This window comes from Macaca thibetana, chromosome 2 (assembly GCF_024542745.1).
Source record: "Macaca thibetana thibetana isolate TM-01 chromosome 2, ASM2454274v1, whole genome shotgun sequence".
NCBI classification, from domain to species: Eukaryota; Metazoa; Chordata; class Mammalia; order Primates; family Cercopithecidae; genus Macaca; species Macaca thibetana.
The window spans coordinates 97,429,773-97,457,758 of NC_065579.1; the positions used below are offsets into that span (position 1 = coordinate 97,429,773).

The following is a 27,986-nucleotide window of genomic DNA, read 5'->3' on the forward strand; positions in this document are numbered from 1 at the left end:
TGTTAACAGATACATCCTCAGCACCTCATAGCACAGTGTCTAACAGTCAAACATTTGTTGAGTGATTTAACAAAAGAGGAATGGTAAAGAGGAAAGGAAGGGAGGGAGGGAGGGAGGGAGGAAGGAAGGAACGAAGGAAGGAGGAAGGAAGGAGAGAGAAAAGAAGGGAAGACTGCAGCATTCCCTCTTGGCAGTCTGTGTGCCCACAGTATGTTACTGTATGTTACTTGTCCCCATGTGTATGCTCCTTACTCTTAAGAGAGGAAATAACAAGTGTCCTCTCTAGGCCAAGCACTCGAAGCCCTGGGATCCTGCACCCCTGCCAAGCAGGGTACCACTGCTGTGTCTTAGCCATCCTCCTCAACTTCACACCAGGTGCTCTGTAGGGTCCTGGACAAAGACAACTCAAAATAAACTCCCACCTTCCCAAACTAATGATACAAGGGCGGTAGGTATCCAGTGTTTTATTCTGAAGCTCAAACATCAAATAATATAAAGACAATATTTCCTTATCAGTATTTTGCACGTTACACCTGGGAAGAATGAAGACTTATAAAATCTGAGCACTAAGTCCACCCAGTGTATACCCTGAATAGGATCCTAGACAACACAAAGGACACAGTGGAAAAACGCAAAATCTGAAGAGACTTTGTGATTTTGCTAACAGTATTGTACCAATGTTAATTTCTGAGTTTTGACAAATGTTCCATAGCTATGTATGATGTTGACATTAGGGGGAGATAGGTGAAGGGTATATGGGAACTCTGCATCATGTTTGCAACTTTGGTGTAAGTCTAAAATTATTCCAAAATAAAAAGTTAATTTAAGAAAAGAGGCCAGGCACAGTGGCTCACGCCTGTAATCCCAGCACTGTGGGAGGCCGAGGCGGGTGGATCATGAGGTCAGGAGTTCGAGACCAGCCTGACCAAGATGGTGAAACCCCGTCTCTACTAAAAATACAAAAACTAGCTGGGTGCGGTGGCAGGCGCCTGTAATCCCAGCTTCTCAGGAGGCTGAGGCAGGAGAATCGCTTGAACCCAGGAGGTGGAGGTTGCAGTGAGCCAAGATCGTGCCACTGTACTCTAGCCTGGGTGACAGAGCGAGACTCTATCTCAAAAAAAAAAAAAAAAAAAAAAAAGAAAAGAAAAGAAAAGAAAAAAGCAAAAAAAGGAAGGGTTCATTCCATCTCTTCTTTAAAGTACTGCAAGATATAAATTTCTGGGTGAAGAAATGATGGGTGATTTTTACTGCCTTTATTATATTTTCTCTACTTTTTACAATAACATATATTGCTTTTCAAATTAGAAAAGTATTTTTATTAAAATAATTAAATAGCTTGGTTTAGAAAATGTTCAAGTGTGTGTGATAAGTTGGGTTTTTAAAAGACAATGGCATCATTAAGAACAAATTGTAAAAGATACAATAACCCATAATATTACTACCACAACAGAACTGGATTCTCAATTTTGCATGTAACTGTTCACATGCAAACATAATTCTAAACTGCAGTCGTTGCTGGCTGTCATTCTAACGCAGGTGTCTGCTTATATTTCCTTCGGATGCAATTAAAACAGACTGTACAGTGATATCCAAATGACAAGTGCTCGAAATGTGCAGCTGCTCATATAAAACAAGTATGGAGTGTTTGTTTTATAGATGAAGATGGAGTGCTCAGCCCTCTTGGCCCCTTCAAGACCTCCTGCCCTTTTCATGAGTACAGGGAGCATGGTCAGATAGGGGTCTGGGAGGGTCATCCCTCCCTTGTCAGCATGTCCCAAAGCACACCCATGTGGCACCACTCTGAGCCACAGCTGCCTACTGGGAATAGAAGAAGCTGCCTGAGAGCCCTCTAGAGCTGGACATGCAAAATGGGCACTAATGGGAGCCTGTTGTCCTGATGTCATTCTAGATAGGAGTTTTGGGAGAAAAAAAAAGGGATGCCTCCATCTCCTCTTGCAAAGTGAAGTGGAGAATTAAGTTAATTATTCAGAGTCAAACACCCTTCTTGAGCATCAAACAGGAACCAGGAATCCTGAGATTTTGCAATGCTCTGTCACTGCCTAGCCCTCCCCCATTCCATATTCTTATCTTGACCTGAATAACTTTCTCTTGAAGACCTCTCACTGGTTGTGTGAGCTAGTCCAAATCCTGTTAAATGAAAGCTTTCTTCTTTTACCAATTTGGGAAACAAGATACCATTTCCCACAAAGAAAAGTGACACTTGCCTTGCCTGTCTGAAGAAGCTAGCCCAGTCCCATAAATGAGGAAAGCAGCCCTTTGTCCACTGCAGAATATAAGCAGCTCTGGAGCATCCCTGCAATTTATGACTACACCCGTGTCCCAGGAGAGGGACCAGAGTGACACATTCTCTGCTTGGGGTGGTGGAGGCCTGGCTTGCCAGGGACCCCTGACCTTGGATCCAGCCCCAACTCAGGATCATTGGCTGCTCCTTGGACACCTGTGCCTGGGACTATGATCTTGCTCCTCCCAATTCCCCACGCTGCTGGAACACTGGGCTCCCACCTAAAACCACCAGCAGTTGCTGATGGGCCAAGTGCCAGGTCCTTGGCCTGGCATCAAGGTGCCCACCAGGCTCTCTGCTGCTTCTTCCATCAGGCCAGTTCCTCTGACGACCCTTGGCACAACTCCCTCACTTCTACTTCCTCATGTCTGCTCCTTCTTTTCCGAAGTCCTTCCCGCACCCATGAATTTCTACCCATTTCAAAGACTGACTCAAGTCAAGCTTCACAGAAGAGGACCAGCAGCATCAGCTTGCTACAGATACAGAATCCTGGGCCCCACCCCAGAACTGCAGCAGCAGAAATGTGCTTTAATTAGCCCCCTGGGTGATTCATGTGCACCTTCCAGTGGGAGAGGCAGCTTTTAAAATGAAATGTTCTCAAAGTGTGGGCCTTGAGCCATCAGGCAGAAATCTCTTTGCTGAAAATTCAGGCTCCTGGGTCACACCCTAAACCTGCAAGAATTAAAATATCTGGGTGTGAAACCCAAGAATCTACGTGTTTACCAGATACCCCAGAGTGATTACGTTGAATTTCATATACAAATTATAAACTGCATACATAAAAATCATAAATTGCTATAATAAACCTATTTAATACATTGCTTCAGTAATAAATTGTGTTACATTGATTATAAATTATTATACATTGCTACATAGATATTGTATGTAAAAATACATTATTAGCTATTACATGTGATGATTTTTACTTTGTGCTTGAAACACATTGGAAAACAGCAAAACGTCTTTGAGATGGCTGACTTCTCATTTGACCACTCTAAGCTGCAGCTGTCCCGTTCCCAGAACATCTTTCTGTTATTTACACACGCACATACATATATTTCCAGAGAACGAAATACAGTTATTTTGCATTTGGGTTTTTACATTACTGTTACTTTTTGTTTCGTTCTGCAATTTTATTTTTCTCACTCAACAACGTGCTTGAGGAACGGCCTATGATAGAAAGCAGAAGGCCGCCTCATCATTTTTAGCTGCATGGTGTATCATTGTATGGATACACATTGTTTAAGCTATTAATGGACACCTAGGTTATTGACAATTTTTCTGCTTGCACAAATATATAGTGAACATACCTCCTTATGCCAAGGTGTGTGGGTTTCTTTAGAGGAAAAACCATGACACACTGGAAGGTGGAATTGCCAGTAATGGAGGGATGAGCAATTTTGAATGTTAACAGCTCTTGCCAAAAAAGCTGCAGCCCCGTGATCCCTTGCACCTTCAAATTTAATCCCTTTGTTTGGGGGTTGATTCACACTAAGTCTGGAATTAAACGTTATGTTTTGGCATCAGAACTTCTGCTCCGAAGATGTTCAAACCCACTTCCTCGCACTACTGGTAACAGCTGACATTTACTAACCTTTCTAAGCACCGCTCATGACTTCACTCATTTAATCCTCCACCTCAACAGCCCTTTGAAATATTTGAGGGTATTTGCATTACCCTCGGAATACAGATGCCAGCCTGAGGCCTTGACCAAGTTTGAACAGCAATGAAATAACAACCCGAGATTCAACGTCAGTGTCTGCTGCTCTCCCTTATTTGCTATTCAGAGTTCTTGGTAAGCCAGGGACCTGATCAGACTGAGGCATCTTCAAATGTTGGTTTGAACCTACATATTTATAATGGACTTATCTCAGGAAATTACAGGTAGGATTTGCACCGTGTCAATCCTGTTATATTTTTAAAATATGTACATCAGAGTGTTATCCAAGGCTTATGGAAGGTTTAATAGAGGTTGCAGTGGCAGAGACAGAAATTTCTGAGAAGTCATCATAAGCACTATTGAAAACAAAACAAAAGGCAGGCAAACATTTTCCATCCATGGGTAAGAATGTGCCCAGGCCTCGGCATTCAATTTTCACCTTGTGAAGTTTCTCTGACATGAAACAAAAGGAAGCTGACCTCATCTACCTTTTCTGAGTGGAGCTTTCTCTTGGTTCTCTGGAGTTACATTCAATTCAATATATATTGAATTTAAAAACAGTCCTAGCCCTCAGTGCATCAGGACGCAACTGCACTCAGTCTTTTTTTTTCTTTTTTCTTTGACACTTTTTACAGAGAGAAAATGTGTCACTTTTTGATGAGCAAACAGCCAAAGGTGTTTAGGAAAGGTCTGTCATTTTTCTGGTGGCAAGACACTCCAAACTAAATTCATTAACAGTTCTTCTGTTTGGAATTTTAAAATATTCTGTGACCTATATAAATTCTTTGTTATGTTGTCTACTAATATAAGAAAAGTAACTGGCATACACTGTGCCTACAGATCAAGGAAGTAGCGTGGAATCACAGAAAGGAGATGGGAGGTTGCCGCTTCACTGCTGAAGATGTCGAAATCCATGTCATATGCCCTGCTTCTACCCCTCCCATGAAATGATCTTTGTGTCTATAATTTTGTGAATAGCAATAGTTGCTTTTTGAACATTGATTCATTTTCTCTTTAGTTTGACATGTATATGTCATTCAGTCAAGTGTTTCTATATTTTCATAACTTCTAGAAAATATTAGAGGAACACCCAGACAGAGGAACAGGAGTTTGGCTGTGTTTTATGAACAACTAAGTATAATGAGTGCCATCAGCCACAAGCTGGGCTGGTGACCCTAACCTCAAATTAATCAATTCACTTCCTTGCTTCTCAGTTTTCTTTCCCAAAATATCTAATACATGATACAGATTTGTGTCATTCATTCATGCCAGCATACACAGCATTGGTTCATCCACATAATAAATATTTACGGAGCCCTTACTCTGAGCCTTGCATCAGTGAAAGGGGCTGGAGCTACAATGGTGAACAAAATCCACGAGATTCCTGTCCTCATAGAATTTAAACTGCAGAGCTATAGAAGCATTGCAGAGGCAAAAATTTTGTACCAGTCAAAAGCAACACATGCATCTGCTTACAGAGTCTTCTTTTTTCCTCTATATCTTAAATCTAAAGCTCTTGCATGTCTGCACTGTGTACTGGCACTTATTCTACAACACCTTGGCAGCAAATGAGCAGCAACCTCCTTGACAGCAAGATATGGCTTAGAGTTTTCATGTCGCCAGTGTTTAGGTTGATGGGGTAGCTGGCTCTGAGCTCTGAACATAGCCAAGAGTCCCTAGGTTTTCTCCTTTCCCAGTGGCCTTTCAGCTGGGGCAGGTTATTGTGAATATTGAATAAAATGATAATGATGATGATTATGGAACTGACATTTTCCTACCAGAACTAACGATGGGTGAATCTATTGAGAGGACACTTTAAACAATATTAATGATTTGAATGATGTGGTCTTGAGTTTTTGGACATTTGCAGACAGCACATTTTATGTTCATTAAACCTCAATTGGTTTAGTCTAGTGATTTTTTCCCCCTAGTTTATGACCAGGATTAGCAACTCCAGAAAGCTGAATTAGGCCCTTTGGTTGATTTCATTTAGAGTAGGGTTAGATATAGCTCACTGGTTATAAGGAATTATCCTGTTTGCACTCTCAGTTAAGATTCGGGTATTTTTCTGGCCCTTCCCTTGTCTCTGAGCTTCCACAAGTACTCCATCACCTTAAACAACCGAGAGTTTACTTTTGGGAAGTATGGGGATTGTCATGAATAATCCACACCCATCCTCTTTATTGCAGATCGATATCTAGTAATTAGCATCAGGTACAGGCAATGGGCCCTTGTTGGGTGGGGCTCCAGTACAGATTAAGGATCTGAGTTTAGTCATTTTCTGGATGAGTCAGGCTCCCATGTAGCATCAGGAGTGCATAAGTGTCAGAAAAGAAGAGTTCAGCTCTTTCCAGCAACCTTTGTTCCCTTCCTCACTATCCACACCCCTCAATTTTCCTCCGTTAAAAGAGGCAGACGTGGATCAGATGAGGAGGACAAATCAAATGACCTCCTCCAGTCATTTCAGAGAAGGTGTCTTCTTAAAGAAAAAAGGAGGGATGATGGATGCCTGTATAACTCATTCCACTTCTTATACCAGATCTTTTCACCACTTTCCAAAGACTATGGTTCCTCCCTTTCAACATTATTAACTTAAACCTTGTGGACAAAAGGGTTTTTTGTTTGTTTGTTTGTTTGTTTGTTTTAAACACCTTAACAAGTAGGATAGTCTAAATTTAAGGTCTTAACTACTAGACTCTTGAATCTTGAAAGTCATTCATTCAACTACTTGGTATATTCACTGAAAAGTGTTTATTGAGTAGCTACCATGTGTAAGTCACTGGGGATTCAATGGTAAGAGACTTTCAGTCCCTGTGTTAGAGAAAAGTTTACAAATTAGTATGAAATTAAGAGATTATTGTAATAGCACATTGGAAGATCCATGACAGATGATTTGTGTTGTGTTATGGGAACAGAAGGTAGAAAGTAGGCCACCCAATCCAGATGGAAAGGGGGAGGATTTGACACTGAAGCTAAGACCTGAGGGTCATGGAAGTAAGCAATGAAGGTAGGAGATGGGTGTCTGGGTGTGTAACTTTGGAGGGCTACAAAATTGTGGTTTGTAACTTTAGGGGGCATCAGAAAAAAGAGGTCTTTCCTGAAGGTGGGCTGGATGGAGTAGCTGAGTATGACCTCTGACCATAGCCTGGCTTGGAGTAACCAGTAAGGCTTGGAGAAAACCAAGGTTGTTTTTAGTCAGGAGTGTATTGTCAGGCACACAGTGTATGGCCATGACTTGGGGGCCAAAAGTCAAGCAACAAGTAAACCAAGTAATTTCCTGGTTTCTTTTCCTTGGTTCAGCAAATTCAAAGCTGGAGCAGAAATAAAGGAAGAGTTAATGGTTCTGAAAACACTAGTGCTAAGGATTTCACTTTTATTATTATTATTATTAAAAACAACACCATGTTGTCTGTGTTATGTAACTACTTATAATCTCCCCTGCCTAAAACAATTTCAGTAATGTCTTCTAGAAGGATCCAAAACTATCATGGCAGAGAACATTGAGTTTGTTGTGAGAATTGGGGTTGGGGTGGGAGGCATTGAAAATGACACATTTGGCACTGGTAGAGGAAGGATATTCCCATAAAGAGGAAGACTTCTGGAATCAGCAATTAGATTCAAAAGTAGCACTGGATTAGGAACCAGGAGTTACAGTTCTTGGGAATGGTTATTATTCTGATGAGTTGCATCCTAGCTCAGGAACTTAAACCCTTTAGGGTTTCAGTCTCTACAGATATAAAACATAATGAATTGGGTTCTGTTTATATATTCCCCAAATATGTATTGAGCACCTACTATGTGTTAACACCACCCTAGATGTGGGGAATGCAGATAATTATAGGAATTGATTCTTGGTCCTTGGTAGGAGATGGGAGGATGGCTCACAGTCTGGTGGAAGAGGATGAATAAGTTGTTAGAAGTCAATGGGAAGGCCAGCTCACGCCTGTAATCCCAGCACTTTGGGAGGCTGAGGCAGGCAGATCACTTGAGGCCGGGAGTTCGAGACCAGCCTGGCCAACATAGCTCATCTCTACTAAAAATACAAAAGTTAGCCAAGCATAGTGGTGCATGCTTGTAATCCCAGCTACTCTGGCGACTGCAGCAGGAGAATCACTTGAACCCGGGAAGCAGAGGTTGAGGTCAGCTGACCTTGTTCCACAGCACTCCACCCTGGGCGACAGAGCGAGACTCCATCTCAAACAAACAAACAAACAAACAAACAAACAACAACAACAACAAAAAACAAAAGATGTCAATGGGAAGAGCAAAGTGCTCTTGGGAACACATGGAGCAGTGGAGAGAACCATCCTGGGAGTCCCATGGTGGACAAGAACATGGAAGTATGCTGGGCAAAAGGACTTGTAAAATCCTACACTTTACAGGTACATAGTATTGCTTTATATCCTAGTTTTGTGAATGTAGCATTTGCTTTAGCTTTTATGAAAATAACACTATGAAGAAAGGAAATATAGTTCACGGGCTCTGACAGGATTTTTTTATTGCTTTTTCATTTCGCTGCTATTACCATCTAGAATACAGGAAGGAAAAATAATCACCACTTAAAAAACTTTTTATACAAAATGTTCAACTATGTATAAAAGTGGAGAAGAAATTTTAATAAACCCCTTTTTGTGACACCCGATTTTGTTTCCTCCCTATTCTACCACACACAATATTTGCTGAAATATTTTAAAGCAAATTCCATGAATCATTTCATTTCATCCAGAAATATTTAAGTAAGTATCTCTATCAGAGAATAACTTTGTAAAACCATAACTACACTACCATTATAATGGGACATAATACTCAGAACTTATTAAAATTGTCCTAAGTAGCTCAAATACTATTTTTATTCAAATTAGTATCCAAACAAAAGCTAACATGGTATTGGTTTTTAATTTTATTTTATCTCTCTTTCTTTCCTTTTTTTTTTTTTTTTTTGAGACCAGGCCTCATGTTGTCACCCAGGTTGGAGTACAGTGGTGCAATCTCGGCCTACTGCAGCCTCGACCTCCCAGGTTCAAGCAATCCTCCTGTCTCAGCCTCCCAAGTAACTGGGACTACAGGTGCGCACCACCATGCCTGGCTAATTTTTTTATTCTTTGTAGAGATGAGGTCTTGCCCTATTGCCCAGGCTGGTCTCAAACTCCTGAGCTCAAGCAATCTGTCTCTGCCTCCCAAAGTGCTGAGATTACAGGGGTAAGCCACTGCACCCAGCCTATTCTCTCATTTTCTCGGATAGGGTCTGACTCTGTCACCCAGGCTGGAGTGCAGAGGCACAATTATGGCTCACTGCAGCCTCAACCTCCCATGCTCAATTGATCCTCAGCCTCCCCAGCAGCTGGGACTACAGGCACGCATCACCATGCCTAGCTAACTTTTTTTTTTTCTTAGACAGAGTCTCGCTTTGTCACCCAGGTCAGAGTGCAATAGTCTGATCTCAGCTCACTGCAACCTCTGTCTCCTAGGTTCAAGCAATTCTCCTGCCTCAGCACTCAGAATAGCTAGGACTAAAGGTGTGCAACACCACATCGGGTTAATTTTTTTGTATTTTTAGTAGAGACAGGGTTTCACCATATTGGCCAGGCTGGTCTCAAACTCCTGACCTCAAGTGATCCACGCACCTTGGCCTCCCAAAGTGCTGAGATTACAGGTGTGAGCCACCACATCTGGCCTAATTTATGTATTTTGTTTTGTAGAGTCGGGGTTTTGCCATGTTGTACAGGCTGATCTTGAACTCCTGAGCACAAGTAATTCGCCTGCGTAGACTCCCAAAATTCTGGGATTACAGGCTTGAGCCACTGCACCTATCTTCTTTTTAAATTTTAGATTGAGGGGGTACATGTGCAGGTTTGTTACATGGGCATATTGCATGATGCTCTGTTTTGGTCTTCTAATGATCCCATCTCCCAAGTAGTGAACATAGTACCCAATAGATAGTTTTTTTCAATCCTGACTCCCCTCCCTCCATCCCCCTTTAGGAATCCTCAGTGTTCATTGTTCCTATCTTTGTGTCCATGTGTACCCAATAAACAATGTATTTTATTGACAGGACTCTTAAATTTCTTTTACTTTACAAGTCCTTCCCCTTCCACCTTCCCTCTTTTTATGCCATTCATATGAGGAGGGAGAGAAAGGAGTCATTTTTCCTATAGACTATCTCACATGCTAAATTTATCTGATTGTTTCTTCTTGAAGTCATTTAGCTTGATCATCCATTTCTGGTAAACTGGATTCGATTCTTCTTAAAACAGTTTTTTGGCTAGAAAACTTCATAGGAGATGGTGTGTACTTTCTAATGTATCACATGCTATGGGACATGTCCAATCGTTCCACTTTAAGAGATGTGAAAATTGAGCAGTGGGTTTAAGTGTTCTTAGCCTGATCTATCCATTATTAACAGTTCTCTGTCATCCTTTTACCTAATGGTTATTGATGGTCATTGACTAGATTCATTACTTCATTACATGCTGTGAAGTGGTGATTTTCTAGTTCTATCATTCCTTCTGTCTTTATTAACTGGGATTCTTCCTTAAAGAACTCCTTATCATCTCTTTGGTTACTCTGAAATACAGTTCATACAGGAAAGGCAGGAAAATTGCTTGACCTTTCCCTTTATTTATCCATTTTCAACAAATTTTAATTCATTGTAGGTTTTTTTTTAATGCTCAGATTATCCCCTCCTTGGCCAGTGGAAGGCCCTTCAAGTTGGCTTCTGTGCTGTTTTGATCTGATCCCAACAGTCTCTGATACCTCCTGTGCTTTCAGGAACTAAAAGCATCCACAGTTTCTTTCTGAGACATTAATCAGACTTGGAAAACCCTTGCTGTACCCCCTACCTCCACCCTTTTTCCTATCCATGACAAATAATGGTTTATATTAGTTGTATCCATTAGGAATGCTTTCAGCTATAAGGAAGCATAATGAACAGATTTCTCCATTTATTCACAGAACAAAACGTCTGAAGCAGGCAGCTGTTAGCATTTGTTCAGCAGCTCATGAGGGCCAGAGCCAGCGTGGCTATGCTTCTCCCAGCCACTCCTTCATGACTTCAACATGGCAGCTCCTATTCCAGGCATCATGCCCACCATCAGGGCAGGAGGACAGGGGAAGGCCAGAACCAGCTGCAGCTGTCCCTTTATATGAGAAAAACAAAAGCTTTCCACAAACCCTTTCCCTTGCCCCACAGTTGAATTCCATCTGGATCTATTGGCTAGAACCAGATTCTATGGCCACCACTATCTGCAAAAATGGATAGGAAAGTGAGCAATTAGTTTTGCTAGTCTCTACAGGCCAGGCAAGGGAGTGGGGTTTGAGAGTGAATATAGGGCTACTGTTTCTGGGAGAGTGGTCTTGGTCCTGAATCAACTTGCCTTACCCTGTTTTTATTATTGTCAATGTTACATGTCTAACACTTCCTAATTTTGAAGCAGAGTAGAAAAGTTAAAGAGAATTGTAATCTGAAAATTAGTAAAGCTTTATTTTTAAGACCACCTAAGGAAGTAAGCATCAGCTGTTTTGACCTCCAGGCCACGATGCTTCAGCTCAGCTCTGTTCAGTTATCAGATGCCAAGTCCAATGGCAGGGTCTGCACTGCCCAGTGTCCCGTTTCCTCCTGTCTCTAAAGGGACGGATCCATCTCACCCTCATCAAAACACAAGCTTCATTTGAGCTACAGTGATTCCTCGTGATGGTGGAATACCTTATGGCCACAGTCTCACCAGAGGCTGTCCAGCTTCACACTGTTTAGTACAGAGAAAGGGAAATGTTCGGCAGCACTCAGTACTGATGTTAAAACACTAAGCTTATTCTGCACTAACTGATAAATGGCCACTGCCTGGAGCCCCCAAGTCCTACTGCCTTGGTTATCCCGGTACCTTTTGGAAGTCCAGACAAGACCTCCCCCAAATCCAACAACTAAGGGTGAAGGCCTGGCCTGGTGGGGGCCCAAGGACCCTACTCTAGCCAGCACTAGGGCCCTCCACTTTGTGTCCATCCATTTAGGGGTCATATGACCCCCATTTTTAAAGTGTCTTGAATACTTTCCATGAGAAAAAACCCTGTCACTATTCTTTCCTGTCATTTCTCTTGACCTTCCCTGTCTCAAGGACAAATGGGTAGTTAACGATAACTAACTCAAGAAACAGAGGTGGGTAACTTCATCACTGATAGTCTTGCTTTCCTCAAAGCTAATTCATACATTTCTTATTAGAAAATTTCAGCTGCTCTGATACTGTTTTTTTTCCTTTAATATTCATACTGCAAGTAAAAAAAGTCAGACACAGAAGAACCTACTTGTATGATCCCATGCATATGAAGTTGAAGAAGAGGTAGCACTAAACTGTGTTGTAAGAAATCAGGTAGTGGTTACCCTTGTTGGGATACTCATGAGAAGGAAGCACATGAAGGCTTTTTGGGTGCTGGTTTTGCTCTTTTTTCATGATCTGAGTGTAGAGACTGATAGTCAGTTAACCCAGTATCACCCTCCCTTTTCTCTTTTCTATCAGAACCCTGATTTCCTTGTTGGAGCTGGGGTGGCATGTGATGAGCTGAAACTATATTTCCCAATCTTCTTTGGAACTAGGGCTGGTCATTTGACACTCTTTTGGCCAATGAGATGAGATGCAAGTGAAAGTTCTTGATGGGACATCCAGGAATTCTTCAGGTGGACAGGCTTTGTGGCCAGTGTCCTTCACCCTTCCCTAAGTGCACTAAAGGATACATTGCCATCAGCCTTGGTCATCCCAAATGTCCATTCACATGCTCATGTGTAAAAATCTCCTACTTGTTGCCTGTTCACTCATTCAACAAATACTGAGCACTTACTACCAGTTAGGTTGTGCTGATCAGGTGTTACGGATTCAGATGTTCCAAAGGCAGTGCATTAGTCCATTCTCACACTGCTATCAAGAAATACCTGAGACTGGGAAATTTATAAAGAAAACAGGTTTCATTGGCTCCCGTTCTGGGGGCTGTACAGGAAGCATGATGGCTTCTGAGGGGGCCTCAGGAAACTTTCAATCATGGTGGAAGGCCCAGGGGAAGCAGGCCTGTCTTTCATGGCTGGAGCAGGAGGAAGAGAGAGTGGGGAGGTGCTGTACACTTTTAAACAGCCAGATCTTTTGTGAACTCTGTCAGGAGAACAGCACTGGGAGATGGTGCTGAACCATTAGAAACCACCACCATAATCCAATCACCTCCTACCAGGCCCCTCCTCCAACTTTGAGAATTACAATTTGACATGATATTTGGGTTTGGGCAGGGAGAAAAACCCAAACCATATCAGCCAGGCCTATAATTGGAGATGTAGGCCTGCAGTGAAGGACAAAAGCAGATGAACTGCAGGCCCTAGACCCTGTTAAACAAGGAGCACAGGGAAAGTGCTGCTGAGTTCTGGCAGATGTTAGAAATTCAAATCTCAAGTTGCAAGACCTTCCACTTTTTCAAGAGAAGCCAGAAATCTTTATTTTATTTTTCAAAATTAACTCTGCCAGGAGGTAGGACTTCTAGCTATGGCAGAGTCAAACTGGACAAAGTTGTTATATTAGTTTTCTATTGCTGCGTAACAAATTACCACAAACAGCAGCTTCAATAACACACATTCATTACCTCATTTTTCTGTAGGTCAAAAGTCCAGGTAGACTCTACTGGGTCCTCTGCCTAGTGCTTCACAAGATTGAAATCAAAGTGTTTACCAGACTGGTCTCTTACCTGGAGGTTCTGAGAAAGAAACTGCTTCATTCAGGTTGTTGGAAGAATTCAATTTCTTGCAGCTATAGGACTGATGTCCTGTTTCCTGGCTGTTGGCTGGGAATCACTTAGCTTCTAGAAGCTGTACTCTGGTCCTTTGTATGTGGCCCTCCATCTTCAAAGCCAGCAATGGAACATTTTTAATTCTTCTCATGCTTTGAATCTCTGACTTCCCCCTTCTTCCCACCAGCAGGAGAAATTCTCTGATTCAAAGGAGCTCACTTGATTATATTAGGCCCATCAGATAATTTCCCTTTTGCTATAAAATACAGACAGACCTTATTTTATTGTGTTTCACTTGATTGCACTTCACAGACAATAGGTTTCTTACAAATTGAAGGTTTGTGGCAACCCATAATAGTTTTTTTTTATAAGTTGAAGGTTTGTAGCAACCCTGCATCAACCAACTCCATTGGCACCATTTTTCCAATCACACGTGCTCACCTTGTGTCTATGTGTCACACTTTGGTAATTCTCACAATGTTTCAAACTTTGCCATCAGTACCTTATCTTTTATGGTGATCTGTGGTCAGTGATCTTGATGTTACTATTGTAATTGTTTGGGGGCACCACACACAGTGCCCATAGTAGACAGCAAACTTAATGTGTGTCTTCTGACTGCTCTACCAACTAACCATTCCCCCATCTCTCTCCCTTTCCTCAGGCTCCCCTATTCCCTGAGAAACAACGATACTGAAATGAGGCCAATTAATAACCCTACAGTGGTCTCCTAAGTGTTCAAGTGAAAGGAAGAGTGGCAATCTCTCACTTTAAATCAAAAGCTAGAAATAATTAAGCTTAGTGAGGAAGGCATATCAAGCTGAAATAGGCTGAAAGCTAGGCTTCTTGCACCTAACAGTTAGCCAAGTTATGACTGCAAAGGAAAAGTTCTTGAAGGAAATTAAAAGTGCTACTCCAGTGAATGCATGCATGATAAGAAACTGAAACAGCTTTATTGCTGATATGGTCAAAGTTTTAGTGGTCTGGATAGAAGATCAAACCAGCCACAATATTCCCTTAAGTCAAAGCCTAATTCAGAGCAAGGTCCTAACTCTCTTCAATTCTATGAAGGCTGAGACAGGTGAGGAAACTGCTGAAGGAAGTTTGAAGCTACCGGAAGTTGGTTCATGAGGTTTTTTTTTTTTTTTTGCCATCTCCATAACGTAAAAGTACAAGTGCTGATGGAGAAGCTACAGCAAGTTAGCCAGAAGATCTAGCAAACATTATTGATGAAGCTGGTTACTTTAACAACAGATTTGCAACGTAGGAGAGACAGTCTTTCATTGGAAGAAATTGCCATAGACATCAACCATTCTGCAACCCACGGATCAAGGAGAAATTTTTACTTTTAAGTCTTATTGTTTAAGAAGTGTATTATGGAGCCTGGGCAATATAGGGAGGACCCATCAGTATGAAAAATAAAAATAAATTAGCGGGGCATGGTGGCACATGCCTGTGGTCCCAGTTATTCAGGAGGCTGAGGTGGGAGGATCTCTTAAGTCTGGGAGGTCGAGGCTGCAGTGAGCCATGATCATGCCACTGCACTCCAGCCTGGGTGACAGAGCAAGACTCTGTCTACCTTCTAAAAAGGAGGAGGAGGAGGAGGAGACGAAGAAGAAGAAGAAGGAGGAGGAGGAGGAGGAGGAGGAGGAAGAGGAGGAGGAGGAAGAGGAGGAGGGGGAGGAGGAGGAGGAGGAAATGAAAGAAGGAGAAAGAAAGAAAGAGAGAAGAAAGAAAGAAAGAAAGAAAAAGAAAGGAAGGAAGGAAGAAAAGAAGTATATTTTGTAAGGCTATAGCTGCCATAGATAGTGATTCCTCGGGTGGAAATTGAAAACCTTCTAGAAAGGATTCACTAGTTTAGATGTCATTAAGAACATTCATATGGCCAAGCACAGTGGCTCACACCTGTAATCCCAGCATTTTGGAGACCAAGGAGGGAGGATCACATGAGCCCAGGAGTTTGAGACAAGCCTGGGCAACTTGGTAAGACCCTATCTCTACAAATTTTTTTTTTTTAATTGCAAGATGTGGTGGCATGAGCCTGTGGTCCTAGCTACTTGAGAGGCTAAGGCAAGAGGATCACTTGAGCCTAAGAGATCAAGGCTACAGTGATCTCTGTTTGTACCAATGCACTCCAGCTGGGTGACCAGAGTGAGACCCTGTATCAAAACAAAACAAAAAGAACATTCATGATTCACGGGAGGAGGTCAAAATACAGACATTAACAGGAGTTTGGGAGAAGTCAATTCCAACCCTCATCGATGACTTTGAGGGGTTTGAGACTTCAGTGGAGGAAGTCTCTACAAATATGGTGGACATAGCAAGAGAATTAGAATCAGAAGTGGAGCCTGAAGAAGTGACTGAATTGCGGTAATCTCAAGATAAAACTTGAATGGATGACGAGTTGCTTCTTATGGATGAGCAAAGAAGTGGTTTCTTAAAATGGAACCTACTCCTGATGAAGATGCTGTTAATATTGTTGAAACGACAACAAAGGATTAGAATACAACATAAACTTAGTTAATAAAGCAGCAGCAGAGTCTGAGAGAATTGATTCCAATTTTGAAAGAAGTCTGACCGTGGGTAACATGTTATCAAACATCAGCACCTGCTGCAGAGAATTCTTTCGTGAAAGCAAGGGTCAACTGAAGCGACAAACTTCATTGTTGTCTTATTTTAAGAAACAGCCACAGCCACCCCAACCTTCAGCAACCACCAACCTGATCAGTAAGCAGCCACCAACATCGAGGCGAGACCCTCCACCAGCAAAAAGATTACAACTCACTGAGGGCTCAGATGATTGTTAGCAGTTTTAGCATAAAGTATTTTTAAATTAAGTTGTGTACATTTTTAAAAATATACACTTAATAGACTACAGTAGAGTATAAACATAACTTTCGCATGCACTGGGAAACAAAAAAAGCTGGGTGACTCACTTTAATGAGGTGGTCTGGAACTGAACCTGCAGTATCTGTGAGGTGTGCCGGTATTACAGATCACAGGAATGACATCTCATCATATATACAGGTTTCACCCAGACTCAAAGGGGTAGACATTATACAAGGGCAAGGGTCATTGAGGGTCATTCTTAGAATTCTGCCTATCACAGTTTTCAAAAACAATGATTTCTTTTTTGAAAATTTTTAAACATTTTAATTTTTGTAGAGATGGGATTTCACCATGTTACCCAAGCTGATCTCAACCTCCTGGCCTCAAGTCGTTCTCCCACCTCTACCTTCCAAGTTGCATGGATTATGGTGTAAGCCACAGTGCCTGGCAAAAACAATGATTTCAGAACACTAGAAGTAGACCAAAATCAAATGAACAAAACAAAACTGAAAAACGAAAAAAGAGAAATACTTGTTCATGAAGAAATTCTAAAACTTCAGATATTAATAGTGGAAGTATGTATTCCATTCCCCAGTCCAATCCTCAGCTCAGTTGGTGAGGTAGTGTTTACCAGGGCATGACTGGCTATGAAAACCAGTAGTGTTGTTTTGAAAGAGCTCATTTGATTTGGAGTGGACGGCACAAACCCACGCCCTGTGGTATTATCTGTAAAAGTAGTAAACATGGTAGGAAACAGAGGGGGAAAATACATAGCTTGGCTAGTCTGAGCCTGCAATCCTTGGTGTAAGGAATGAACCAACAAAAATGTAAAAGGAAGAGCATGTAAAGAAGAGAGCCATTGAGGGACTAGATAGATAAGCTTTCCTCACATCCCTGGCTGACTGGGAAGGTAAGCATATGTGCCAGGGAGAGACCTGAAAGGGGTTAGCAGAGAGTAAACGCTGAAATAGGCTTGAAAACTACCTTGCTTTTCAATTCATGCACAGATTCATCAGCAAAGTGTGGAAACCTTATGGGTTTGGACGCAATGTCTACCCAATCATTGGCTGACCGTTAAGATATGCAGGTACAGAGTCAACCATGGGTAAGCTAGACTAAAAAATAAAACTAAGAACAAAACAACTGAGCAGAGTCATGTGCTGCATACCGTGAGGGAAGATGCTGCAGATTAAGTTTAGGCAAGCTACTAATGAAAAGGGGGGAAAGCTTTCAAAGGAGAAAATCAGAATCCAGAATTGCTACAACATATCATTTTAAATGTACAGTTTTTAATAAAAAATACAAGACATGGAAAGAAACAGGAAAATGGGACTCAAGATGAGGGGGAAAAAGTAACAATTAGAAACTGACTGGTCAGGCACGGTGGTTCACGCCTGTAATCCCAGCACTTTGGGAGGCCAAGGCAGGTGGATCACCTGAGGTCAGGAATTCAAGACCAGCCTGGCCAATGTGGTGAAACCCCGTCTCTACTAAAACTACAAAATATTAGCTGGGCGAGGTGGCAAGCACCTGTAATCCCAGCTACTCAGAAGGCCGAGGCAGGAGAATCGCTGGAACCTGGGAGACAGAGATTGCAGCGAGCCGAGATTATGCCATTGCACTCCAGCCTGGGCAAGAAGAGTGTAATTCTGTCTCAAAAAAAAAAAAAAAAAAAAGAAAAAGAAAAGAAAAGAAACTGACTATACATATCATATTCATGAATTGAGAAACTCATTATTGTTAAGATGATAATTCTCCCCAGATTGATCTATTCATATAACATAATCTTATTCAAAATTTCTAAAAGTCAACAATTTTTTTTGTAGAAATTAACAAGTTCATCCTATAGTTACATGGAAATGCAACATACCTAGAATAGTAAAACAATTTTGAAAAAGAACACTATACATGGAAGACTTACTCTACTCATTTTCAAAACTTACTATATAATAATAATAGTCAAGACTGGATCATAATGTTGTAAGAATAGCCATATAGATCAATAAAAATGAATAGAAAATCCTTACATTAAGTTGATTGTCAACAAATTGCCAAGGCAATTTAATTGGGAAAGGATACCATTTTCAATAAATGATTCTGGGATGATTAAATATCCATAAGCAAAAATCAAATGAAAAAAAAAACCCATAGCCTCTAAACCTCACATCATGAATAAAAATAAATTCAAAATGGATCACAGACTTAAAGGCCAAACTTAAAACTATAAAACTTGAAAAGACCAGAGGAGAAAATCTTTGTGACCTTTGCTTAAGCAAAATTTCTTGGGTATGACACCAAACCATGATTCATGAAAGAAAAATCTGACAAATTGGAATCCACCAAAATCCAAAACTTTATAACTTCTAAAGTCATCATTTTAAAAATGAAAAGAGAGGCCATGGCCTGGAGAAAATACTTGCAAATCGCATATCTAATTAAGGACTTACATCCAAAAAGCATAAAAAATTCTTACAACACAATAAGACAAACAACACAATTAAAAATGGGCAAAAGATTTGAAAAGGCTGTTTATCAAAGAAGATATATGAATGACCAAAAATCACATGGAAAGCTAATGAACATCATTAATTATTAGGGAAATGCAAATGAAAATCAGGAGATACCGCTATACATGTGTTAGAATGGTAATAATCTAAAAGTCTAACAATGCCAAGTGTTGGCAAGGATGTGGAAAAACTAGAACCTTCATACATTGTTGGTGGGAATGTAAAGTGGTACAGTCATTTCAGAAATAATTTGTCAGTTTCTTAAAGCGTAGAGTTATTGCATGACCCCAAAATTCCACTCAGCAATGTACCCAAGAGAAATGAAAATATGTCCCCACTAAGGGTTTAAATAGTCATAGCAACAGTATCCATAATAGCAAAAATCTGGAAATAAATGAAATGTTTATCACTTGAATGGATAAAGAAAATCTAATATATCCATATAAAGGAATACTGTTTAGCAACAAAAAGGAATGAACTACTGATACATGCTAGATTGAAAACCATTATGCTACATGAAAGAAGTCAGACACAAAAGAGTACACATCGTATGATTCCAATTATATGACATTTCTAGAAAAACACAAATCTATAGAGACAGATGACAGATGGTATGTGTTGAGGGCTGGAAGTTGAGTGGGATTGATTGCCTGTGCACAGGAGATACCTTTTGGGGTTGATAAAAAAAATTTTTTTTTGAGATAGGGTCTCACTCTGTTGCCCAAGCTGGAGTGCAGGGGTGAGATTACAGCTCACTGCATCCTTGCCCTCCTGGGCTCAGGTGATCCTCCCACCTTTGCTTCCCAAGTAGCTGGGACGAAGGTGCATGCCACCACGCCCAGCTAATGTTTGTTATTATTTTTGTGAAGACGGGGTCTCTCTGTGTTGCCCAGGTTGTTCTTGAATTCCTGGCCTCAAATGATCCTCCCACCTCTGCCTCCCAAAGTTTTGGGATTACAAGCATGAGCCACCTCTCCCAACCTAGATGAAAATATTTCAAAAATGGATTGGGGTGATGGCTGAATAACTTTATAAATTTACTAAAAAACCATTGAATTGTCCACATATTATTGGTGAATTTTATGGTATGCAGATTATACTTCAATAAAACTGTTAAAAGTATTAAATCTCCCAATTTAATAAAAATGTTCTCAACTAATTCAAATTCTTAAAGAGCCTATGTGGGGAAAAATAATGCCACATGTCTGTGGGTGAAAAGCTCTGGGACTACCTATTTGCAACCTCAGTGCTAGGTGGCAGGAATAGAAATTGGAATAAAACACAATCCTTGTCCTCCCCGGAGATTAAGATCCAAAGGGAGAAAATGGAACAATAAAGTTACAAAACTGTATGATACTATGAGTGGGATGGTATGGGGGTCCCAGAGAACTCCTGGCTCTGACTGGAGTGGGACAGTTAGGAGTAGCACAGAGGATGTGACACGGGAGCTGGGTTTTGATGGGTAAGTAGGAATTCAGGAAACTGCAGATGTAGAAAGTGGAGAAAACGAGTAGGTGACATTTCCAGACAGAAGGAACAGAATAGACAAAGGCTGGGAGGTGTGAAAAGTCAATTCTCTTTCTGAGAACTGGGAAGGTTGGAGACAGGGTATATATGCAGAAAAGAAAGTGCAGGAGAGGAAGCCAGGGACCAGATCAGGAAGGGCTTGGTAGGCTGTATTGAAGTTTTTAGATAAGGGATTTATCAGGATTTATTTGTTGGAAGAACAACATGGACATGCTTCTTTTGGCCTAAATTAGACTTTGTATATTTTGGCAAGATCATATTGCACACATTAAAAACTATTGATTAATATACTGCTTACTGTATGCCAGCCTGTGTTCTAATACTTTATATAAACTCAATCTTATCAACTCTGGTTCTCAAACTCTAACCTGTCTCAGAATCACCTGCAAGTCTTAAAACAGAGAAATCAGAGTTTCTGATTCAGTAGGTCTGAGGTAGAACTGGAAAATCTGCATTTCAATCCAGTTCCCAGGAGAAGCTGATGCTGCTAGTCCAGGGAGCAGACTTTGAGAACCGCTGCTTTACATCAAACTTATAGGAAAGGTATTATTTCATCACTGTCTTTCTCATTTTACAGAAGAAACCTATAGAAGGTTATGCAACTTTCCCAAAGCCATCTTGCTCTTAGCAGTAGAGATGGGGTTAAATGTCAATGTCTGTCCTATCTTCTAGTTCACTGGTTGCAAACAAGCAGAGTTAAGGACTGGCATTTCCAATCCTTGTTTGCAACTATCAAAAATAACACACACACACACACACACACACACACACACACACACACACACACACAGGACCTTAACTGACATCTGAGATAAAAGAGTAGAAGATGTTAACTGATGCCAATAGGGCAGTGAAGGAGTCTTTGAGGAACTCTTTAGGTCATTCCAATTAAGTATTATTTTGATCCTACTGGGGTGAAGCCAGGATCTAGAAATGCACAAGTATAATTATATGAAATAAGTAATTAAATATGTAAAAGGGAATGTTATTAAATAAAATGTCACAAGTCAAAATTGAACTGTGTATGAATATTCAATGTCTGTCATTTTAAATACATTTATTTTAAAATTTGAAATAAATTACAAAAACTAACAATATCCAGAGAAGATTACATATGCTGCTTTTGGGGTTCCAAAGATGAAAATGACAATTCTTTCATCAATCTGCTCAATTTTCACATTTTGATCTAATTTGTAGCACCTCCCTGGTTTCCTTCCAATAAACAACATCTTCCTTAAACTGGTGGCATTATGTTATTTTTGAGATCTGAATCACAGAGACTGTAATACAAGCACGCATGCTTCATCTTGTCGTTTTGTAGAACGCTGTACATCTAATTAAAGCTTCTTACAGGTCCATAAAAAGACCCAACATTAAAAAAGCAGTGTGTTGGAGAAAGCCCCAGGGCAGATTGGAAAAGGGGTTTCTTCATTGACTATAAGCACATTTGCTTAAATTCCAAGTTAAGTAATACTATATTAATTTGTACTTGAATATTTTTAAATATTGCCCAAGCATAATCAGATCATGTCACCACATTTATGGTGTGGAACCAAAAATGGGTCACGTTCTTGCCAGCAGCACTTCAGCTACCTAAGATATACTGGGGATGAATAAATGATTTACCATGTGGCCAGTACTGCATCCTTCTCTAGAAGAGTTTTGGTGCCAACTTCATTTAAATCAATTTATTATTTTGCCCTATTTCATTTGTTTTGCTATTCTTATGCCTTTTCCTTAGAAAATTCATTCAAAACCTAAACAGTAGCAATATAAACACTCTATTTTTCAAGAGCTTATATATTAGTCATTGTTCTGTAGTTACTGATATAACTCAGGGACTACAGACCTGGGGGTGGAGGCCTTCAACCACTGGAAATTCCCTGGGAGACCATTGCAGTGGTATTTTCTCCCTTTAGCTGGCTACAGAGTTCCTGCATAGTGATATGTCCCTGAGGAGAAAAGTGCATGGTCTTCCTGCTTTCTAGCAACAAAGGAAAAATTTCTACAAATCCAAGTTAGGAGCTCTTGCTTAATATGCTGCTACAGTTACGATTTCCATGTCAAAATGAGATGATTCTTCTACGGTCTTTTCAAGTCAGAGCGATCCCAGGTGGGACCCTAAGGCGCAGAGGCCTAATCTGAGGCTTTCCCTGGTGCCCTTCCACCATCTGATGCAAGGGCATTAGGGTAACTGGAAGTCCCCCTCGATCAGAAAACCCCATGTTATTACCCTAAGAATCAAACTGTTTGCACCTCCCAACAATCCACTCCTGCTTCCTAATCATCTTCAGACAAGTAAAGTTGATGTCATAGAAACTAAAAGGCTTTTGACATTTGCAGGTCGACAGAGATTTGCTAAAACCATCTAGATTTCTCTCCGCAGTCCAGTCAATTCAACCAAGCTTGCAGCATCTAAGCAGCTCTTCTGGCTTGTGTCCTTTGCTAGGGGTCCTTTCTTGGGGAAGGGTGGACACAACGTGGGAACAGAAGCGGAAAAGCAGGTTGGAGAAATCCGGTGTCTGGTTTGTTGGTGCTGCCTTCCAGGAACCCCGAAGAGCTGGTCTCTATTGCCTGCCATGCTTCCAGGGGTGGGAGTCGGGAGTCCCCTCTCATCCTCTGCGGCCATCCCGAAGCTCCCTTCCAGAGCAACCCGGCCGGGCGACCATACCACTGAACCATCCAGGGCTACGGTTAATGCCTGGCGTGTTTTAAATCTCTGACTTCATGTGCTTTCATATGTTTCCACGACCGTTTACTTTTCTATGCTGTTGCCAGAGGCTGCCTAGCCGGGCCTGTGTCTCCCGCTGACCTTTAAGGCCAGCACTGCATTCAGATGTTGGGCTTTTCCAATTTTGCTTAAATAACAAAATCAACAGAATTTTTTCAAATTAGATTCCCAGCGAGAAGAATTACAGAGGAAAAAAAATCATATTATGTACATATATGTATATACATACGTGTATGTGTGTATATGTATGTATTTTTACAATTATTTTTATCCTTGTTTAAGCCTGGGCGGGAACCAAAGAGTAAAGCGCGTGCGGCTCCCTGCCCCCTGCCGCCAAGACGCAGTCCTGGAGAGACGCGGTCCCTTCCCTCCGATTTCCCCTGACAGCTCGCGCTACTTTTCCCGGCCATTGTTCCGTGTCCCTGGTGTTTCCTCCTCCCCCGTCCTCCATCCTCCTTGGGCGCCTTGCCCGCTTTGTCCCGCCAGCCGCCGCAGCCCCGACTCGCCGGGGTCAGGGAGCCGCCAGGATGCCCTACAGCAGCCCGCGCGCCGGCCGCAGGTGCGCGCCGCCCCGCCCTGCCCTTCCCGCGGCCCCGCCCCAGCGCTGACGTCACAGTGACGCGCAGCCCGCGCAGGCGCAGCTCGCCGGCACCCCCCTCCCCGCGGCCGGCAGCCCGCTCGGTATTATGATTAGCGCTGGGTGCGGGGTTTCGGCGGCCGGGAGGGAGTTGTCGGCGCCGCGGCCGCTGCGGACGGACGCTTGCCTGCCGGCTGAGGTAGGGGCGAGCGCGGAGCGCGGCGGGGCGCGGCGGCCGTAGGCAGGGGTGCGGGACCGGCCTCCGCCGCCTCAGTAGCCTCCGCCGTTGCCGGGCTGGGCGCCCGGGCCGGGGCGCTCGCCGCAGGCGGAAAGTAAGTTGCGCTCTCGGCGCCGGCCGCAGCGCGCGGCCCGGGAGGACGCGGGGCCCGGGCTGCGGCGGCCCGGACCCCGCGGCGCGGCCTGGGCTGCGGGGCGGCGGCGGGGCCCGGCGGGAGCCGTCACTGCGGCGGCGTCCGCGGGCGCCTGGAGGCCCTGCCCTTGCGGCCGCGGCGGGATTGCGGCACCTCGGAAGGCGCCCGCATCCCCGCGCCCCGCCCCGGAGCGGGCCGAGTGCGGCGCCCGCGGGGCCCCGCGCCCGGGGCGCTCGGTAGGGTGTGTGTTCTTTGAATGCGTTTTCCCCTTTCAGAAGACTGTAGAAATCCGGCCGCAGCAGAAGGGTTCCTTGGTCAAACTGCTTTACAATAGAGTGGGAATGTTGTCTGTAGAGAAAGGGCAACGGGGTAAGGCAGGAGGAGCAGTGCCATTCCCCAGGGAGAGCTAGAATTTTTCGGACGGGGAGACTGGGAAACCTACGTTCTTTTCCATAGTCATCGCCTGTTGATTTCTTTCTGGACCATTTTACAGGAACCTTCCTGCCTTTTACTTGGACTTGGGTTGCAGGAAAGTGGCAGCCTTTTATCTTCGGGGTTCTTGGAGCTGTGCTGTTTGTAACTGTTGGATCTCATACAATCCAGTAGCTTCATAGGGAGTTTCAGGATTTGGGGAGAATTTAGCAGTGGAGTTCCTAAATCTATAGAGGTCTGAGGGACCTTTCAAACTGTCGTGTTACTTTCCACCCCCCTTCCCTTTAATTATTAAATGTGTATTCTCAAAGTCTTAGGAACCGTGGTAAAGTTGACTTAATGCGTTCAACATTTGGTCAGGTTTTAAGGTGAAGCATGGCTTACAAGTGTAGGACATCCTGTTGAATCTCTACCAAATTCCTATCAAACGTGAAATGCCTCAGTTTGGGTTCCTTGTATGGGATTGGAGCACTATGTCCCAAACCAGTCTTTAACTTATCGGAGTATATATATAGCAGTGTACTTTAAAGCCCGGGTTGTCAAGGCTTATGTAATCAGTTTGTTAATTTATAATCTTGTTACGTTGCTTTCCAGATTTATAAAATAATTCCCTTAAGGAAATCTGTCCTCAACGTCTGCTTAAATATTTCTCTCGGAATTGGATTCCTGAAGAGGAATGTACTGTACAAGTGATGATTAAAGCATACTAATTAGACAAGTTTCTTTTTTTAAAGAACACCAAATACCGAATTTTTAATCTGATTATCTGTGTAATTGTCCCTGAGAGGAGAACAGGTGACATTCCCATTTTACAGAACTAGAAATGAGAGAAATTACATGACATTCCCAAGGTCACATATTGAAGTAGTGTAGAAAGTCAAGTGCACGGTGCTAACTTTTTGTAATACTCACATCCTCAAGGCTTTTCAGGCAGGAAACTTTCAGTCCCACCTTTCAATTTTTTAAAGTTTTTATAATCAGTTTTTAATTGTTCATTTTGTGCACAAAATTATTCTCACCGTATTTTTAAAATAATTCTGAGTATTTTTTCTCTTTTATTGCAGTAAGATCCATTAGTTTAAAACATGCTAGAACTCAGAAGTTGTACTAATTTTTATTTTTCTAGACCAGAAGTATAGATTGGGGCTTTATGGTTTAGATTTAATCACATAATCCTGAAAGAAAGACTTTTAAATGTCCTTATTAAAATTGAAGGACTTTCATGATATTTTTACTGGTCACAGGAAATACTGTTCATCTGAACTTCACTGTGAGTATTCCCTCATATAGAAAGTGAAACTAAATAGAAAAATATTTATTTCTGGAGATACTGAGCAGCCATGGTTCTAAGCACTGGTATAAATAAGGCATGATTTCTTCCCTGTAGCAGCTTGTCTAATCCTAGGAGCTCTTCACACCGCCCAAGAAGAAAAGGGTACAAATGAACTTTCCATAGGCCAAAATCTTAGGAATTAAAAACGTAGATGAGAAACTCTAGACTTAATGTAACTGCATCCCAGTTTGCTTAACAACCGAAAGATAGAGTGTTTATAACTAAGATACTTTAGTAAGGAAACTGTTATTCAGAATTTAGGTATTTCCCAGTGTGTATGTATGTGCAGGTAAACTTAGAACAACTTAGGTGGAAAAATTGAGTGGATCCTAGCAGTTCTGAAGATAAACTTAACCTTTGATCATTTATTCATGGAATGTTTGTGTGTCTCTTTTGGGGGCCCTAAGGTAGAGGGAGGGCAGCAGTAGAAAAGTGAATAAAAACCAATTCCTGACTTTAGGTTCTTAGAAGCTATTGGGGAACACCGAGGTAAACAATATCAGTACGAACAGATGAACTGTGGTGAGGCATAGGGAAAACCCTGCAGAAGCACAAGGATGGTGGCAGTAACAGCCTGACATGGAAATACTTCACAGAGGGAAGTGATGGTTAAACTGGTCTTGAAGGATAGGAATTCCCAGGCAGAGAAGAAGGGAAAAGGCTCAGAGGGTTCAGAAGACAAGGTCAAGTGGTGGGAGAAGAACATAGATCCAAGTGGGTGAAAGGGAGTTGAGAAGGCTGAGACAATGCAGCTGTTTTTCCTTAAAGCCTTTGAAAAGGAAGGAGAGAAAAGGGGCAGTTGCTTTGGGGTATGGAGGAGAAGGTTGTTGGTGAGGTGTTTTGTTTTAACTTTGGAAAGAGCTGGTATGAAATTCCTCAGATTTAATGGCCTCACAAGTGAGCACTGGAACTGTGTTGTCTGCTCTGGATAATCCAGAGCTGTGTCATTGATCCTCATCTGCTTTTCTGCACATCTGCTTTGGGTTGTGGCTCTGTGTCTCATGGGAAACCATTTCTTGCTGGTGGTAGGGAAGGAACCTGTCTAAAGAGGATTCCTGTTTTGCCCTCCCTGAACATTTATTTCTCTGCTGTCACTTCCAGAGCCTCCTGAGAGTCTGCTTTGGCATCGCCAGCATTTGGCCTCTGCTCAGGTAGGCTCTTCCATAGCAAATCAGTCCTCTTTCCCTTTCCTTTTGCTGTTATGCCCCCTAGTCTGCTGCCATGTGGCTACTCAAAAGTTACTTCGGACTCAGAGGTCATTAGTTGTTCATTTGACATGTTTTAAGTTTTGGAGTATCTTCAAACCCAAAGCAAGATTAGGTCTATCTGTACATCTAAACACATACCCTCTTGACTAATATTTGTTGGGAGCATTTAGTATAGGTTGACAGAATGCTTCAGGAGCCTGGATTACACAACGTAACGGTGGTCAAATCACAGCCTCACTAGGCCTCAATTTCTGAGTTGTTGACATGCAGTTATCTCTCTTAAACCCACAAGACTGCCAGTTCTTTGAAGGCAGAGACTACTTCTTTGATCTCTACATCATCAGACCCAAGTAATGCCTGGTATATAGTCTGTACCAAGAAGTGTCTTGGTGAAGAAGGTTAAAAAAAATCTAATCTTTAGTTTGTTGATTTTATCAGCCTGTTATAGAAACCACACCCTTTCTAATAAAGCCGGGTTGGATTTGAATTGTTTTTCAGTCATACAATTTCAGAACTAGAAGCAAATCCTCTACTCTCTGCTAGCATGTTGTAGATGTTCCTGTCCAGAAAGTCCAGTCTGAGAGAATGGCATCACCAGCTACCACTCTCCACTAGAGTCATTCTGGATTTCTGCCTTTGCTTAGCCTCTTTTGCGTTGAGTTCTTGGATTCTACTTCCAAAATGTGTCTCCTCCACAACATCGTTATCATCACTGCCCATATCAGCTGCTCTCATTTTTAAGTCTTTAAGTAATTTACC

The 27,986-nt window shown here is 42.1% G+C and overlaps 2 protein-coding genes across 4 annotated transcripts in view; one reads left to right on the forward strand and one right to left on the reverse strand.

The window, feature by feature from the left end:
* Positions 1-27,986, reverse strand: part of HIGD1A (HIG1 hypoxia inducible domain family member 1A) — a 1,051,097-nt gene that overhangs the window by 467,490 nt on the left and 555,621 nt on the right. The window lies entirely within an intron of this gene.
* The window catches only part of SNRK (SNF related kinase), a 63,091-nt gene continuing 59,022 nt past the window's right edge, over positions 23,918-27,986 (forward strand). The window contains exons 1-2 of one of the 3 annotated variants that reach the window (XM_050780377.1): positions 23,918-24,082; positions 27,121-27,170. The gene's annotated coding sequence lies outside the window, so the exon portion shown is untranslated. Of the gene's footprint in view, positions 24,083-24,501; positions 27,171-27,986 lie in introns of those variants that run through there. The other 2 variants (XM_050780376.1, XM_050780378.1) reach the window with 2 other exon arrangements.